Source organism: Sus scrofa, chromosome 2 (genome assembly GCF_054392235.1).
Source record: "Sus scrofa isolate SSC_HxYL_T2T_F1_AM1 chromosome 2, Sscrofa_HxYL_maternal_Yorkshire_Landrace_v2.0, whole genome shotgun sequence".
Taxonomy (NCBI): Eukaryota; Metazoa; Chordata; class Mammalia; order Artiodactyla; family Suidae; genus Sus; species Sus scrofa.
The window spans coordinates 143,430,358-143,448,802 of record NC_139384.1 but is presented as its reverse complement, the minus strand read 5'-3'; the positions used below and the strand labels follow the sequence as shown (position 1 = coordinate 143,448,802).

Here is an 18,445-nt window from a genome sequence, read left to right as displayed (position 1 = left end):
CCCAAAACTGAATACATTACCTACTATTTTAGGATATTTAAAGAGCTTTCAAAGAAATGTAGCTTTATAATACCAACTAAAACAGTTATCTCTTGAGAGACTGAACCATTAAATCACTTTGGTAAAAGTATACAAGTTATTTTTTGTACAATTAAATGTATTTAAAATCTATTTTTTTGGAGGAGAGACAACTCTCAGAATTTTTTTAAAAGTATGTTTTTTACGCCATGAAAACCAATGCAAGATGTGACAACTCAATGCCTTAAAAATGATTATGTTGATATTTCAATGACAGCCTTATTTATGCATAAGAGATTACATTTTAGCTTTCCAAATTCACTGCTGTAAATTCAGTCTTTACCAAATTAAGAACATTTTAATCTCTCCACAATACACTCTGGCTAGAGATTTAGGCACCTTTCAAATATAAAGTGATTAGTATTCAAACATTCTTGCCTTTCAAAAAAAGCTTCTGAACAAATTGATGTGTAAATTGAACAAACTATCAGCTCCATCTCATTATTAAAGAACAGCATTTTGGCACTTTCTCTGCCAGGTCTTTTGTTTTAATAAAAAATGTCTCACAATTTCTGATAGATGGCGTCCACTGGCTTGTTTACAATGCTTTCATCAGGTCCCCTGTGTCTCTTGAAGACCAGCTGAATCTCATTTCCTTCCATTTTGGATTACACATTTGGAGCACCATGTAATGGCCTTGGCTATACGAGCAGTAGCAGAATGATTCCAACCATCGCTTTCAGCTTTAATTCACTTTCATTAGTCTTTGATTGTGTTGACAAGACCCAGCTGTGAGTTTGATTATTAATGCTTCTATAAAGTCTTGGTGCTTATGACATCATCAGAGCAGGAGAAATCAGGACTAGTGTCTTAAATAAAGAGATGATAGTTTAATGTGATTTTAAATTATCTGATAATAATGTGAGGACACTTTTGGATCAACCAAAAGATGATTCTTCTTCCACAGCAAATAAAAAGGAGAAAAACTTGATATATGCTAACCACATGGTTTTGCTCAAGGTTTTGAACCAATAGGACCAGTATGATTCAAAAATTCACTGATACAAAACTAGATTAAACAAATAGGAAATCCATTTTCAAATATTTTAACAGGAAGAACTACATTCATATAGAAAATTCTGTCACTGTCATTTTTGGCTTAACTATTCTGTTAGGTACATGAAAACACTACATTAATGGTCCTTTGTTAAAGACTGTTTTTCTAATTATGATTGATAAAATTTCATCATACACTAGTGTACCATTTAGGGGGAACTGTGGTAGCCTTGAAATGGGTCATTTGGCTAAGGTGAAAACTGCATTACTCAGAATTCCCTTTTTTGGTAAGCTTCCTAAGAGAGCCACAAATAGATTCTTATAAGATTTGGAAGAACTAGGAAAACTAAGCATTCATTTTGTCACTGACCCACAGTGCTGCTCATTGGCTAACTCATCTCAAGAGGCATGAAGCAGCATTTAGACCTGCAATTCTCTACTTTTCTGGATTTATTTTCAGTTTTTTCTGGTTCCTGGGCCATGCATGTGTTTAGCTCTGCAATAATGGCTTCTTCATGATACTCTTTTAACCAAGTTCAGAAGCCACAAGAAGGGGCATGAGTTTCAGTCCAAGAGGAAAAAGGCAACTTTCATACAGAGGAACAAAGAATTACATTTGTCCTCTTCTCAGAAAACATTCAAGCAAGAGAGTGAGTGAAACATTTAAAGTGTTAAGAAAAAGAAACCACTAACATTGAATTTTGTAACCTGCAAAATTACCCTTCAGAAGTGAAAGAGAAATAAAGACATCCTCAGCAAAATAAAAACTGAGGAACTTGTTGCCTCTAAACTTACCTCGCTAGAAATACTAAAAGAAATTCTTTGGAAACAAGGAAAATAATACCTATCAGAAACTCAAATCCACATACCAAAAAGAAGAGCATCAAAGAATAAATATATTAAAACCTTTTCATTTGCAGCAACATGGATGGACCTAGAAATTATCACGCTAAGTAAAGTTAGCCAGACAGTGAGACACCAATATCACATGCTATCACTTACATGTGGAATCTTAAAAAAGGACACAATGAACTTCTTTGCAGAACAGATACTGGCTCACAGTCTTTGAAAAACTTATGGTTTCCCAATGAGACAAGTTGCGGGGTGGGGGATGCACTGCAGGTTTGGGATAGAAATGCTATCAAATTGGGTTGTGACGATCATTGTCCAACTAAAAATGTAACAGATTAATAAAAATAAAATCTTTTCTTTTTCTTATTCTTAAGTGACCTAACAGATAATTTCTTCAAAATAATAACAGCTATAATGTATTCTACAATGTATGCTTATGCATATATGTACATATATGTATATTCTTATAAATCTATATACATATATATACACATGTGCATGTATATATGTATCTATATGCTTATCTGTGCCTAAATATAAGTGAAAAGCATGGCAACAATGATAGGAAGGATGGAAGGGAGGAATTGGAATTATTTTGCTGTAAGAAACTTACACCACTCTCAAAGTGCTGCAGTGCTGTTTGAAAGAAGACATGGATTAGTTGTTTGTTAACTGCAAACTCCAGGGCAACCAATAATAAGTAAAAAAAAAAAAAAAAAGTATAACTGATACGCTAAGAAATGCAGCTAATATGCAGCATCCCTAGGAAACTAATAAAGAGGAATGTAAAGGATTTGATTATATTCAGTATATATTAAATAATAGATTCCCCATGTAGACTGCATGAAGATTTTACATTCGTCGTTTATAAATGTCTACACTTCAGTAAGCAAAAGGTAAATTACTTGATTAAAAATGGACAAACACTAAAGTAACAATTTGCAAAAGAGAAAAAAAAAAGCCTGTATTCATATGAAAAGACGATTCTTCTCAGTAAAAACAAGGAAAACACACATTAAAACAAAAATATATTTCATCCCTCAGATTCATTAAAATTAAAATAACTATTGGAATAGTATGTGCGAGTTAGGCATAGGAAATTAACAATATTGACAGCAGTATACACTGGTGCAATCTTTTTTGAAGTTATGTGCTAAAACATCAGATTTATAAGTCTAATTTCTCTAACTGCTTCACAGAAAATCTACATCTATATAAAATATCTTTAAAAATATCTATACATGTATAAAAGAGTCATTACAGTATTGATTATATTAGTAAAAAATTAGTAACAACTTAAATGCTAACCATTTTGAGGGAGTGATTAATTATCTCCACAAAAATTCATACAGTAGTTAAATAAGATCTATGCCCTGAAATAGAAAGACTGCCATGTCACACTGTTAAGAGTAAAAAAGAAATTTTAAAAGCATACGTATCTTGATTTCATTTACACAGAAAATTTTATTTCTTTCTGTATGAGTTATGTATTTATATAAATGCATAGAAAAAGTTTGAAAGGTGCACATTAATCTTTTTAAAGTGGTTAAGGGTTCCTGGAAAACGTATGAGAGGAGTTTGGTAAAAGAGTACTCTCAGTTTTACTCTCAATCCTGTGATTTACTATATTCAAGTTATAACTGTATTTTCACTTTCTTAAAAAGTCTATCAAAAGTTCAGTTTTTGTACTATTTTACCTCTGATTAATAGGTATGCTCCCATAACAATATATGGCAAATAATCGATACCTATTAAATATTCTGTATTCAATAAATGGAAGAAGGATGGCAGTAAACATAAATCCTGAAAGAAAATCATTTTAAATTATGGCAAAAAATGAAAAATATAACAAAGAATAATATAAAGTTAGGAAAAGGCAAAACAGAGTTAAGCAAGAACTCTATCTTGAAAACTTATTTTCTTGGTGAGGAAGGAGGAATATAAACATTTAGGAAAATCAAGCTGGGAATAAATCTTGCTTTTCTAGCTATATAATAGATGTTGGGGCCAAGCAGTATGGGAGAGATACAGTTAAACTTTTATATAATTTCATTTAATAAAATTTGTGTTCTTTCCATGTAAGTATTTTGAATTTATTAAAATTCTTGTGCTATTTTCTGGTCAGTTGATTCATTTACAAACATTTTGTTGTACAGCAGATATGATCACAACAATGTAAGTAAAACTTTAAAAAATAAAAAAACTTTAATACGTCAATAAAACCTTAAAAAATAAAAATAAATTAAAAAACACAATGTTTCACTAATGGAGTATTTTTCTTAAAACATGAATACAGAATCTAGACATTCTATACAACAGTGGCAAAAGATAGAATCATCCTACCAAAGCAGTTCTAAAATGAAAACTGAACTCTAGATGACATTTCTACTTGCACTGTGGGTAGGCCAGAAGTCTACGTACGTCTTAAAGAATACAGTGAACTCTTTCTGTTCTCTGCTTTCTTGACTCATACTGAAATAGGCAGGTTAATCACATCCTTGATTAGTTATATATAGTATGAAAATCAAGCCAATATCCACACCATTTTAGTTAGTTTTTAAAAATGTGTTATGAGATTTAATATTCTTTTCCTTCGAGAAACATCTGATATCTTAAAACAGATTTATCAGAAACATCCGATATCTTAAAACAGATTCTTTTATTTATTGCTTTCAAAACACGTTAATAGAAACTTTAGTATGCAACCTAAATGATAATCTCACTAATCTTACCAACATTTTTACATGAATAAGAAGACAGGACAAAGGATAAACTTACCATTTAATGAGCACTTGTTATTAAATCTACTAGCTCTCCTATAAAAACTCCTGAGGGAGGGTGAGGAAAGATTCCTCTGAGAACAACATGATCAGACTTCCTAGCTTAAAATTTTCTGCTCTGGAAAGTTTTCTAGCTAAATAAAATATATCTTGGGATTTATAACCTTTAACGCTTTTTTCTTTTTCAGGGTAGTGTAAAGTGGAAGATTTCAAATCACCCTATATAGTCAAACAGCTGCTTCATCTTCAAGTAAGTTTAGATTTCCTGAGCTTGTTTATAAGATCAAACGTCTTCAATTTACAGCACCCAGTCTTTTCCTAGACGTCAAAGAGTATAAATATTCCTTTTATTCATAGGACATATGGGAACAGATGCTACATGATTAAATTCTTCCAATTTAGGTCCATTTGAGAACACTTCAATGAATTTTACCGCTGGTTAATATGGTGTGATAATGTCTGTATCTTGAAATAAATTTCTTTACTTCCCATCTCTCAGGCAAAGCTTATTGCTTTAGGTATGATATTAATGCATTATTATTTCCCCACTGTCACAGGTGACATAGAATCCAAATTCCTAAAAGTGAACATTGTGTCCATATTATGCTACTCTAATGTCACTCATGAATTACAAGCCAACAATGCCATCCTCTACCATTTAGAGTTCATTGTTGGGAACAGATATCACTCAAGGTATTTAGCAGGAAGGGATTTAACATACAGACTTAAAAATATCATTCAAAGAATGGAATGAGTTGGCTCCAAGTTAGACCTCCAAGAATGTCTCCCGTAATAACAAAAAATAACAATTGGGAAAATATTTCTATTTACAAAAGCATCAGAAAAAATAAAAGACATAGGAATATATTTAAGAAAAATGTAAAACTTAAAGCAGAATTTAAATTTGGGCAAGAAATCCTTGAATTGCACTGAATTTCTTGAAAACATCTAGAATGACTTGCTTGCAATAAGGTGATCTAGAGCTTAAAACAAATAAAATTCCATTTTTAGACATTTGATCTTGCAGGCAGTTGGAACTGTGTAATTACATGAATCTACATACTTCGAACTTCCACAGACACAGAAACTGTGCTTTCTTATTCAGAACACAATAACTTAGCTGAATTTAACACATTTACTCGGAAAAACAAAAAAAACAAAAAAAAAACCAGTACTGTTTAAAAAAAAACTACTATACTGTGAATAATCACTATGATTTAATACTTTACATCTAAATGAGTTGCGTATTCTTACTGCAGGATATATGGCAAATATTTACAAAATATTGACGGTGGCAAGATTTTATTTTTTTAAAATAGCTTTTATTCATTATTTTATTCATTGCTAATTTCTTTTAGACTTTCATTGTTTATAAACCCATAGGGTGTTATAATACAGATAATAGTTTCATGAAAATGTTTTTGTTATCTAAATCACAGAATAGGTACAATAAAAAATACATTAGATCCTAGCACCAAATTCCTCTAACTGCATGAGTCAACTACACTGGCTTTTAGGATCTAAAAATTGTGTACCACATTCAAATCTTTCATATTATACAGAACATAAATTACAGAGAAAGCACTAAAATAAAACCTATTTCCTTAACCTAATAATGAAAAGTGATTTACTATGGTACACGTAGTTGTATCCAAAATGAGTAAGAGACCAGGGAGCGCAGAGAAGGAAGTTAACAAGAAACAGAGGAGGGCTCTAATAGCTGGTATTACAGTGTATCAAGGGAAATCATCTGGAAATGATTCATAAAGCTTTCAAAATAGACAAATGGTCCCATATACGCCATTCCCATAAGGGCAACTATTTACATTTCTGATAGCATGGAGTATAGAAAGGAGCTGATAGAGGCCATCGGCAATTATTTGTTTGATTCTGTTGTACCTGCATCATTAAACCAATAAAAGAGAAAACCAAGGTAATTGCAGATAGTCATCAATTTTTCTGCTGCTTCATTTTAAACGCGTTACTGGCTAAAGTGTCAGTACTGAATTACACTGCAGCTAGATTTTTCACTGCATTTAGCAGATTCTTGAATTAAAATTCTGCTTCTAAAGGCTATATAATTAGATAACTTGCTCATGTATTCTGAAATATTGGGGTTTGTTAGGATTCTGTCCCCCTATTCTGGGGATTTTTTTTTTTTTCAAACCTCACGTTTTGCAGTTGGGGAAGTGATTTCTCTCTCCTATAATTTAGCTGTTTGGTAGTAATGAAGGCTGAACAGAGAAGTGGAAGCTTGTAGGTGACTTAACATCCGGGACATTATTTGTCCAGGAAAGAATTATGTCCTATAGCGCTTATTTAACATGTACCACACTCCCTTGTATGTTTAATATTCTTTTGGTTATTACACTATGTCTTTCCAACTCTGTGGCTAGGGACCATTGGTTCTACTTTCCCATGTCCTACCAGAGCAACTATCACATGTAGGTGTAGACTATTAAAGCTGATGGGATCATCTAATCCAAAAACACCCTCACATCACAAATGGGAGGACTCAGAAGTCTGGATGACTTTCTCAAGGTCACAGAATCAATTACAAATTTAAAATAAAAACAGAAGTTTCTAGTATTCTCTCTACCGTCTTACACAAGCTTTCAAACCACGGTATCCTCCCCACATATTCAGTGACAACAACTTCTGTGTGGAGCAGATTCTCCCTGGAGAGGACACCGTGATCCTGATGATTGTGACACTGTGCTGCAGGCTCTTTTCATGAAGATAATGCTATTAACTCATGCCCGGCAGAGCCTGTAGTTCAGCCACATTTTTGGTACAGGTGGTAGATTATTGATAATCCAAACACAGTCTTTACGTACTCCTAGGCTTTATGGTCAGGGACTAAAGTAGAAAACCTGCCTGCTCTAGTATTATTCTCTCAAGGAAATACTTTGCGAGAAACCACCACAAAAATCTAGAAAGAGAAGTCAACCGCAGTAAGAGTTTTACGACACTGGAAGAAAGGTTTGCCGGGTCGGCAGTGTGCATACCTCTTCCCAGCCAATATACCAACACTGAAAGAAAGCACATACGTTTCAGTTCCATTAAATTAATGAGGAAGAAATTCAAACAATATGAACAATATGACGTATGCTGAAATGACTGACAACAAATTCAATTTAGTTTTTTAAGCCAAAAAAAGAACTCTTACTGCATCTGAGGGTCAAGTATCATTTATTTAAATAGCTCTTGTAGAACTATCACCATAAACACTGAACACCAGGGTTAAAGGGGTTAAAAGTACATACTGGAGACTGACCGTCTCATGACAGCTGAGAAGCTGGAAGCTGTGCTCACCTGCTCGCGACTGAAATTAGTGAAAACTACATTAAAAACAAAAACATTTTTTAAAAAAATGCAAACTCTGGAAATGGTGCTAAGGACAAACAGTAAATGAGGAAACATCAATTGAAGAAAATTTTGAAAATTTGTTTTTAAAAGGACAAGAGTCTGTGGTATTCAAAGACAAGATTATTCCCTCACCTCACCCCATGCCACACACCCCCCCCACTTCCCCACTTCAGCAAGGTGGGGACTCCATTCCAAGCTGCTGCAGCCAAGAACATAGGGCTCCCTCTCCCCCCAGCTCCCTACCGCAAAGCAGTTTTCCCTTGGGGAAGAATAGGACATCAGCATTTCTCACCCCACTCCCAGCTACCTGCTCCTGAGGCTAAATCCTGGGTCGATGTCTTTGAGGGGCTGCTTTCCAGCCCCTACACAAGGAATAGAGATTTTACATAGGACACTGTGAGCTTAGAGGACAGGCTCTTCATTATCTTTGCCCTTGTCCAAGAGGCAGTAGTTCCATGCCAGGTGAAGCAGGCACCTGAGGACTTCTGGCCACCCCACCCCAACTTGGGGAGCATTCCAATCCTAGAGAGAAAAAGCTCAAAGAGAAGCTTGCCATGGCCCCCACCCTCAGGTCTAGAGCCCAGGTTTAGAGATGTTACCTGGGTTGGGCAAAGTGGAAAACAACTCCTAATCTCTTCCCAAAGGAACTGGTTTCACAGAAAGTCAAGCCTAAGGGCACTCTCATGGAAGTTGCAATTGAAAGGCAGTTGGGAGCAGATTTAAGATAAAAGTTAAACTGTTTATAAGAGAGAACAACTATAGACAACTAGTTAAAACAACTAGACAAAAAGTCAGCAAGAAAACAGAAGGCTTCAGTAACCATAAGCCAGCTAGACATAACAGATATCTGTAGAACATTCTACACAACAGCAAATGAATATACGCAGGTGGAAAGCTTTATATTAGGCCATAAATCAAGGCTCAATAAACTTAAAAGGCTAGAAAAACAATACAAAGTATGTTCTCCTACCACAAGAAGTCAGGAGAAATGGAAAATTTGGGGAACTCATAAACAATGTGTAAATTAAACAATATATTCTTAAATAACGAATAGGTAAAAAAAAAAAAAGAACTCAAAAGGGAAATTAGAAAACACATTGAAATGAATAAAAATAAAGATAGAACATACAAAAACTTACAGAGGCAGTGAACGCAGTGCTTAGAAGGAAATGTAGAGCTATATGCTTATGTTAGGAAAGATCAAAATCAATAATCTAAACTCCCACATAAGACACTGAAAAATTGAAGATACTAAAATAAGCAGAAAAGGAGTTCCCATCATGGCACAGTGGGTCACTGAAGAGGCTTAGGTTTGATCCCCAGCCCAGCATAGTGTGTTAAAGGACCCAGCGTTGCTGCAGTTCGGGCATAGTTTGGCAGCTGTGGCTCAGATCCAATCCCTGGCATAGTAACTTCTATATGTCCCAGGTGTGGCCATAAAATAAAATTAAATATATAAATATAAATATATACATATATAGTAAGCAGAAGGAAGAAATAATAAAAGTTAAAGTAGAAATTAATGAACTTGAACTAGAGAACAGAATCTGTATGTTAACACCTCCAAAGGAACAAATGCCTTCTTTCTCCAGGAATGATAACAGCAGTATTGGAAGACTGCTACCAATGAATTCAGCAGCTTGCTTTGCTTTTGTTTCTTAGAATCCCATTGGACTACATGTTGTCATTCAGTTATTCTTCAGACAGAATTTCTTATCGGAATAAATGGCATAACAATCTATGCAGATGTGCAAACAAGATACTATCCCCGGCCCTGACCAAAACTGCACACACACTTGGATATACAACAGGTATCTCAAACGTGGATGATGTAGAATTCTTTATTCTCCATTCTATCCCTGGAAAACGTATTCCTCCCTAGACCTTTTCCATCTAAGACTGTGACTATCATCTATGCAGCTGTTCAACGAAAAACTAAGAGAAGGAAATCTTTCCTGAACATCTAATGCAACAGCAAATCCTTCCTTGCTTACCTCAAAAATAACCCCCCAAATATTTATTTTCTCCACCTTCATCAATGGCATACCACCCAAGTCACCATCATCCGCTCCCATCTGCCACCGAATTCGGATCACCCTGCTTTTTAAAACAGTATTATGCCTTTCACGGGCATTGAATAAAGCTGAAGCTGTTAAACTTGGCACAATCTAGTCATGCCTACTTATCCAACTGCATTTCTTCTACTACCCTCTTGCTTACTAGTTTTCAGAAAAAGCGGCTTTTTTTTTTTTTTTAACTTGAAGATACTAGGTTTTTTCTTGCATTAGAGCATCTGCATTGGCTTTTTACTATGGTCTGGGACCATCCAGCCCTAGTTCTTGTTGCTGGATCATTTCTGTCATTGAGATGGTCAATTCTTACCTACTCTCGGAGATGTTCCCTAGACATTATTCCTAAGTAAATAATTTCTTCAGCCACTCTATTATCACTGAATTTCATTTTCCTCAAAGTAAGTATCATTTTTCATCTACTTTTATTCACTTATTGTTTATTTACAAGGGTAGAGACTTTGTCCATCACATTCAATGGTATATCCTCAGCGGCTAAAGAGTACCCAGACTCCATAAATATTTACCAAATGAATACATTCTTGACATTTCCTTCTACCCCAACCTTTCACTAAATCCTATTGATATTACTTGGTAAGTATCTTTGGACTATATCTAATTCTCTCCATCATCTGTATCACCTTGTGGACTAAATTACCATTAAAATGAGATTAAGAGTGTCTAAGTCTGAGAACTCCTATCTGAATTTCTGATATCTATTTTGTCCCTCTCTCATCTATTATCTACTTGGCAGATAGGATAATCCTTTCCAAACTATAATCAGTTCAAAATGTCCTCATACTTGGCATAGTCAGTGGCTTCTCACTGCTCTTAGACAAATATCAAAGTTACTAATAAGAGCCATAAGGTCATGGGTTCCCTTACTCCTATAGACGTCCCCAGTCTCATCTATTTTTGTTTCACACTCCAAGTTCTGGCCACCCTGGCTTTCATTTAATTATTTATCTTACTCTGCTTTTTGTATCACGGTGTCTGAATGCATGCTGTTCCATCATCCTGGAACATCCTTCTTACTCCTCTTTACATCTTTATCGTGCAGATCTCAATCAAGTGTGTTAGGTACTTTAGGAAACTCTTGGTTGCTCCATGTCAAGATCATATTCTTAATTTTGGGTTATGAGCAGGAGAACTTTTGAAAAAAGAAGAAAAGTAAAGAAGAGAAAAAGAAAAACCAGATGAGATGTTTGGATTCATCCTAGGTTTCTTGGATCACAATATCAAGCAGTGGATTCCAGTCATTCATAGTGTCTAAACAACCTCCCTTTTGGTTTCTTAGCTTATAAAACAAGGACTCTACAGGATCTGTAGTTACTGCCCAAAACAGGCCAGGGATTGAGACCAAGTTGTTTCTCAAGGCTGAGCAACCCACTCTGGACCGCTCTAACTGATCATTAGAAAGTTCAGCTGTAGTGACTCAGCAAAAATAGTTTTCCCTCACCTTCTTCCAACCAATGTTCATGCTGAACCTCTAACATATACAACAAATTGGAATTTAATGAAGCATAGTGATGCTTTGTTTTACTGAAAAGTCATCTGACACTTTTGACTCATAATAAGTTTTCTTCTCAACTAGTATCTAAGCCTTCTCTCATTACATTGATGCTGAGAAATGCCTTCCACTTAATGTGCATGGTCACTTTTGTGTTTTTTTTTTTTTTCCCACTTAAGTATACTGCTATTCAATCTGCCTTTTATATTTGATTTCATTTTATTCTGTTCCAGAATGACAAAATCCTTGGGGTCCTGATTTGCTACTCTTCTGCTTTAGTTCATCTAGTAATGAATCATTGTGCCTTTGAAAAGTCATTAATGAAAATGATCATAGACCTTTATTATATCACTGAAAACATGTTAAATTCTTTTGATATCATCACTTAGTTACAAATTCACCCAATTGCAATATAATTTGTCCCACATCTGTCTCATGTAATCACTTTGGACAATATTGAGAACTTTCCGATTTCTGTTGATGAATACCCAGTGTCTCGGTCTGTTTGGGTTGCTATAACAAAAAATATCATCAAATGGTATCTCATAAACAACAGAAATTTATTGCTCATACTTCTAGAGGTTGTGAAATCCAAGACCAGGGATGTGGCAGATCCTGTGCCTGGCAAAGCTCCCTTCCAGTTTGTAGACTGCCAAATTTTCCCTCTGTCCTCACATGGTGGAAGAGGCATGGAGCTCCTTTTATAAGAGTATTAATTTCATACATGAGGGATCTGTCCTTATGATTTAATCATCTCTCAAGAGGCCCAGCCTCTACCGCTGTAACCTTGGCTGTTAGGATTTCAACACATGAATTTTAGGGGCACACAAATATTCAGTCTATGGCACGCAGACTATTTACAGTAGAAAAAAAAAATGTATTGGGGAAGTAACAACTGATTACAATTAAAAAATAAAAAATAAAATAAAACAATGGCAACTGGAGTTCCCACTATGACTTAGCAGGTAAAGAATCTGACTAGTATCCATGAGGATGTGGGTTCGATCCTTGGCACTGCCAGGAGCTGCAGTGTAGATTACACACATGGCTCAGACCCTACGTTGCTGTGGCTGTGGTGTAGGCCAGCAGCTACAGCTCCAATTCGACCCCTAGCCCAGAAACTTCCACATGCCATGGGTGTGGCCCTAAAAAAATGACAACAGTAACCAACCATAAAAACAGCCAATTTTTTTTTTGCTGCTGTTTTTAAGGCTATCAGACAATGTGCCTTAAATCTATTAATTCTTGTAATAAGAGCTCAACAGAGAAAAGTGAACATAGTCATTTTTGTTATTTTCCTTGCAATTATTATGTCTATTATTCTTCTTCTTAGTATTTCCATACCCAACCAATATTGTAATCTTATCAGAAAAAATTGTAGTTATTCTGACATAATTTGTTTTAATGAGATCATGGCTTATTAAAGCTTCCTTTCCTAATTACACATATATCGACCTTGTAATAATGTATTTTAAGTTTTAGCCTGGAATAAGGCCAAGTTTTCTGGTTTACAGAGTGTATATATTATATCTAGTTTTTCTGTTGTTTCTGCATAATACCTTGGAGTTACTTAGCATTACCAAAAGGCGAAATGTACAATTCTTAGAATTCTGGAGTCAAATTATTAATCAAAGTTTATCTATTTATTTGAAAGGCAGGAACGATTAACACCTCAATGCTAAATATGCTAATATAAATGCTAATACCTCAGACCAAAAAAGTGATTACTTTGTCCAAATAATTTACTGTTTATACTCTGAGGATGAGTATGTCACTCTCTATGTAGGCATATGCGATTATTACAGGTTTCTAGCTATTAAGTTAAAATTACTTTGATTATACCACAGGGCAACATTTAGACATACACTCAGTCTGTAAATAGATGCAAAATTTTTTGACTCGTGCAAAATTAGGGAGGAACCTCCATTCCCCTCGTTTTGTGTATCCATGCTGAATGCTAACGACGCTGTAATACCCAGTCTTTTTTCCTTATCCTTTTATTTCACATCATACAGATGAAGTCAAGTGCTGTTGTTGATTGGTAAGAGTCTGACAGGAATGATTCATGTGTTTTATTTAGCAAAACTTATCTATTAAACTTCTATAGGCATTGGGGATTAACTTTCCTTTTTTCCATTCAGGACAGTTATTTCAGATCAGTCTATCTGCTTAGCTGACCTCAAATTTCCCTCGGGTGAGTTTTAGCAAATCTTTTGGTCTGCAAATGAAAGCTATATCCTCCCATTACCTTTATTAATATTAAAGGCAGTATTTGATCTCTATCAATCTCTTTTCCATGTCTTATTTCTCAGTTGGTTATAAATTCAAGATAGAACAAGAAAAGGGTGATTCATTAGTTTCCCCACACCTCAGCACCTTCACTTTCTGCCTCTCCTCTGTTCTGTTGATAATACTTCCAGGCACCTGCCATCCTGCAGCCATGACCCCACCGGAACCTACTTCATAGTATCACACTGCTTTGTGTGAAGGGTCTATGCATATACTAGTCTCTAATTCTTACACTGGCCATCCTTATAAATGAACATGTTAAGATAGGTTCACATAATTTATCATCTTCAAATCATAAGAGAAGTAAATCAAGTGTTACATACCAAGAGACAGTCTTGTCTAAAAAATGAAATTAAATGTACTATGTTTTCACTCTTTCTCTCTCTCTCTCTCTCACACACACACCCACACACACACACACGCAGAATAAACTAGTAAGGATTCTTTTTCTAAGTGGGGGAAAAAAACCCCCACAATTATTGTTTCTTAACAGTTATTCATAGGGTAACTTCTGGAAACTACTGGGAACCTATAATAATCTATTTGCACTCTTCAGTATGTTTGTCATATAAGAAGCTTACTTTAAATAGCTATACAAGAACAAAACAAATTAAAACAATGAGAGCTCAAATAGTGTTTAAAATTTAAATGTGAAGTTTAATCGTACCTCGGACTATCTTGACCTGTGGAAAAAAAAGCAGCTCCTGCTTTATTAGATATATTTGTACTGCCCACTGGAATGGAATAAAATTGATAATCCCTACATTTGTACAGGATTTATATCTGACAAAAATAATAATAAATGGTGGCAAATAATGTTATTTTCTAAAAATAGTTGCCAAAAAGGTAGCGTGCATGAAGACAGAAAGACTGTACCTGTGACAATATTCCTGCTAAAAGATTTAATATAATACTATGAAAAATCATAATTGACTATTCTCAATTTAATAGAGCTTGCTGAGAGCTTATCAGGTGTTTATTAGCTAAAAGACACAACTTTAATAAAACTAGAGGAAATGTTATGAAAAAAGGAAAAAAATAAGGCCATCCAAAAAAGATACATATTTTTCAGAAGAAGAACTATCTAAGAAGGCTTAAAATTACAAATGTGTACCAAATGTCATTTTCCTGATCAGATAATCAATATAAATTTTTGTTTTAATATAGATATGTATTATCCTTACTTTTCCAAAGAATTTTTAAAAATAGTTGTGAATAGAAGTATGCCACAGGTCCACCAGTACATTAAAAGCAATGTATAAATAATAAAAACTTTCATACTATCACCCTTATATAATCCCAGGGAGCTGAAAGAGCTCTGCTTTGACCTACTTCCATTCTTGTTCTAAAACACCTGATATTTATCAAAGATGTTTATCAGTTATATCTCAAAGTAAAAACAACAGTCAACCACTCTGAATTGCTGCCAGCCTCACTGTATGAGCAGCGCCTGTGAGGAGGAAACCCAGAAGCACCCACAAGTCACCTTTCCTTTATGACCATGCTAAGATCTCTGCCCAAAGTGGAGACTCATACCTTGCTAGTCACAGTGAACTCTGCAAGGGAGCCTAGGGGACTACACATACCCTGGCTGTCCCTAGAAATCTCTGCCCTTTTCTCCAATTTCTGATGATGCACCAGCTTCTCACTCCCTAAGCATCCTCCACCTTCCTCTTTCGGGGAGAAGGTGTCTTTAGAGCATGAGCTCTCCCTTCCCCGTTCTTTTATCAACAAACAAAGTTTCTGTTCTGTTTTCCAAATCTGGTCTTATTCGATCGGTACAAGTGGTAACAGGCAAGGGAAGGACCCCCATGGGGTCCACCTGATTTGAGGGTAGGTAAAAATACTAGGCGCCATAGTTAATTTTGTGAGACAGTTTAGCTAGCCCATGGTATCCAGACATTTGGCCATCCTGCAATCCACACCAGTATGCAAGACAGCAACTGCCAAGAGCGCTTCCCCAGGACCTAGATTCCCCAGGCTGGGTTCTGGAGGCTTGATTGTTGTTGGAAGGGAAACAGGAGACATCAAAGCATCACCACAATCTCTATTGTCACCATCTTATATTCTTGACTTAATCCTGTATTTCATACCTTTTACTGATTTATTAATCATTTTAACTCCATGTAGTTCAGATCTGTAGCCTCAGTGACAGGATATAGAAAGGAAAACCTTGTTCTTGTTTAAGCAGTCAGACATTTCTGAAAGCAAATTTCCAAAGCGTCATTCCTTTCCCAGTTTACCCTTCCATCCCATGAGATTAAAAGCATGTTCCACACTTGGTTAGTGAGTCATTTCTTGAAGAGAAGCAGGAGGCTGTATAGTAATGTGCTGTTTTTATTTCTTTATTAAGCAAAATGGACAACAGAACAGAAAATGTTCTCGTAGGAAAAGAAGAATTTGTTCAGTTACAATTGATACAAACCTAATTTCAATTTCTTTAAGCAAAACAAACAAAAAAGCAAAACAAAAAGGAGCTGAAAGGCTCTTTGAACTGGGAAAAGAAGAGGGGATGCTGTGCCACAACAGTGGCAGGTGTCCACATCCCACTAACTGGCCTCCTTGCACGCAAGCACAAACCCGCACATGCATGCTTCTTCCCAGATACACAGTTCACGGCTTAAGTGTTTCTTTGGTATTATTGTCACAATGACACAAGGGACACAAAATGCATTCTCAGTGTTAAGAAGTGCACTATTATAGATGAAGGTAAAAACTTACTCTGACTACCACAGGTAACCCCTGCTTTTATCCCAGATTATCAGACTAATGAGTGTATTTCAAGACACCTTTTTTTTTTTTTTAAGTAAACATACATGTATATATATTCTCAAGTATTTAGAGAAGTACAGAGTGCTGATATGTGAATATGTATCTTTGTGCTTTTCACAGATAAGTCATACCACATTAAAATTGCTTCCACCCCTCTGTCCCCCTCCCACCACAATAAGTCCTTGGGAGAGTTTCCATGTCATTTTCAAACCTGATATGTAGTATGTCATGATGTATATACTATGATTTATTTATAGTTTAATTATTTTCCCACGAATTGCATTATAGGCTGTTTCCAAGTTTACAATGAACAACACTATAAGGAAAATTTGTTTACTTATTATTAAGTGTAGTATTAAAACAGGGTGTATAAAAATGGTGTATATAATCTTTATGTTTTCTTCTCTGTTTTCCATTAGTCCTATTATTTTCATTACTTAGTAATCCTTTACTATTTTAATTTTCTCTATTTTATCCTTGAAACTTAAAGCCATACCTACAACTTCAAAAAAGTCCCAACTAATTTCAATGTATATACGAAAGTGCAATTATTCCTTCACCAAAGAGTACTATCTAGATTTTCTATCCAATAATATCCAGTTATTATCCAATAATAAATGTTCCTCTAACTCCAATTCAGGATCTCAAACTGAACAGATTCAGAAATGGTATCTCAGAATCCTATAGAGCACAATTCATTTATCTGAAACACAGCATGGGAAACTACTGAGTAGTTCTCATTTAGAAATGAAGGACCAGGTATTGGTAGTAGTGATTACAGGTCCAGGACTTACCTCATATCCAGATGGGCCAGAGAAGCAAAGTCTTCCTACTTGGACTCAGTACAAGTTTCCCATTCTGCCTGCTTGTGTGCCCCTCACTCTGCTCACTGTAAATTATCTCTTGCTCACACTTGACAGGTATACCAGCAAGACTACCACTACTGGTGGCTATGCCAGTTCAGGAGTCCAGATACTGTCGGTGTCAGTTGCACTGCCAAAAATTAACAGAGGTATTGAGTCATCAAAGTGCCCTGGACACCAAGCTCAGATTTCTCTTGACAATTCAACTCTCCTAAATTCTACTTGGCTATCTATCAACTTTGAAAACTCTATCTGGCTATCAATTTTGTTATTATAGATTCCACTACATAACAAGATCAAAATTGTGACTACTCAGAGCTTTGAATCCAGGCAGCATCTGAGTATTTTCTATTCCTTAGCAATCGGCATGTGGGTTTTATCCTTGGCCCTAATTACCAGCTAAAAAGATAGTGTTGCTTCTAATAGTAATATCAATTTATAAACTGGGATGCTGAAGGAGAGCTAATCTGTCCCATGCTTCCTCCTAGTAAAAAGCACATTTTGTTTTTATTTTATAATTTTTTTAATTGTTATTTCCCCAATACAGTTTTTTTCTACTGTACAGCATAGTGACCCAGTTACATGTACATGTATACATTCTTTTTCCTCCCATTATCATACTCCATCATAAGGGAGTAGACATAGTTCTCAGTGCTACACAGCAGGATCTCATTGCTAATCCATTTCTAAAGCAATAGTTTGCATCTATTAACCCCAAGCTCCCAATCCATCCCACTCCCTCCTCCTCCCCCTTGGCAACCACAAGTCTACCTGCAAGTCTATGATTTTCATTAACATAGGAAACTATTATCTGTGTTGCACAGCACAGCAGACTACATAGCATCAGGTGACTGTGAATAATAAAAG

The 18,445-nt window shown here is 35.4% G+C and overlaps 1 long non-coding RNA gene across 4 annotated transcripts in view; it reads right to left on the bottom strand.

The window, feature by feature from the left end:
• LOC110259475 (uncharacterized) overlaps nt 1–18,445 on the bottom strand; it is a 531,787-nt gene that overhangs the window by 429,195 nt on the left and 84,147 nt on the right. For 2 of the 4 annotated variants that reach the window (XR_014838778.1, XR_014838780.1), the window contains exon 2: nt 17,510–17,708. The exons of the other annotated variants lie outside the window; for them this stretch is intronic. This is a non-coding gene — a long non-coding RNA (uncharacterized LOC110259475). The remainder of the gene's footprint in view (nt 1–17,509; nt 17,709–18,445) is intronic. 4 annotated transcript variants of the gene reach the window in all.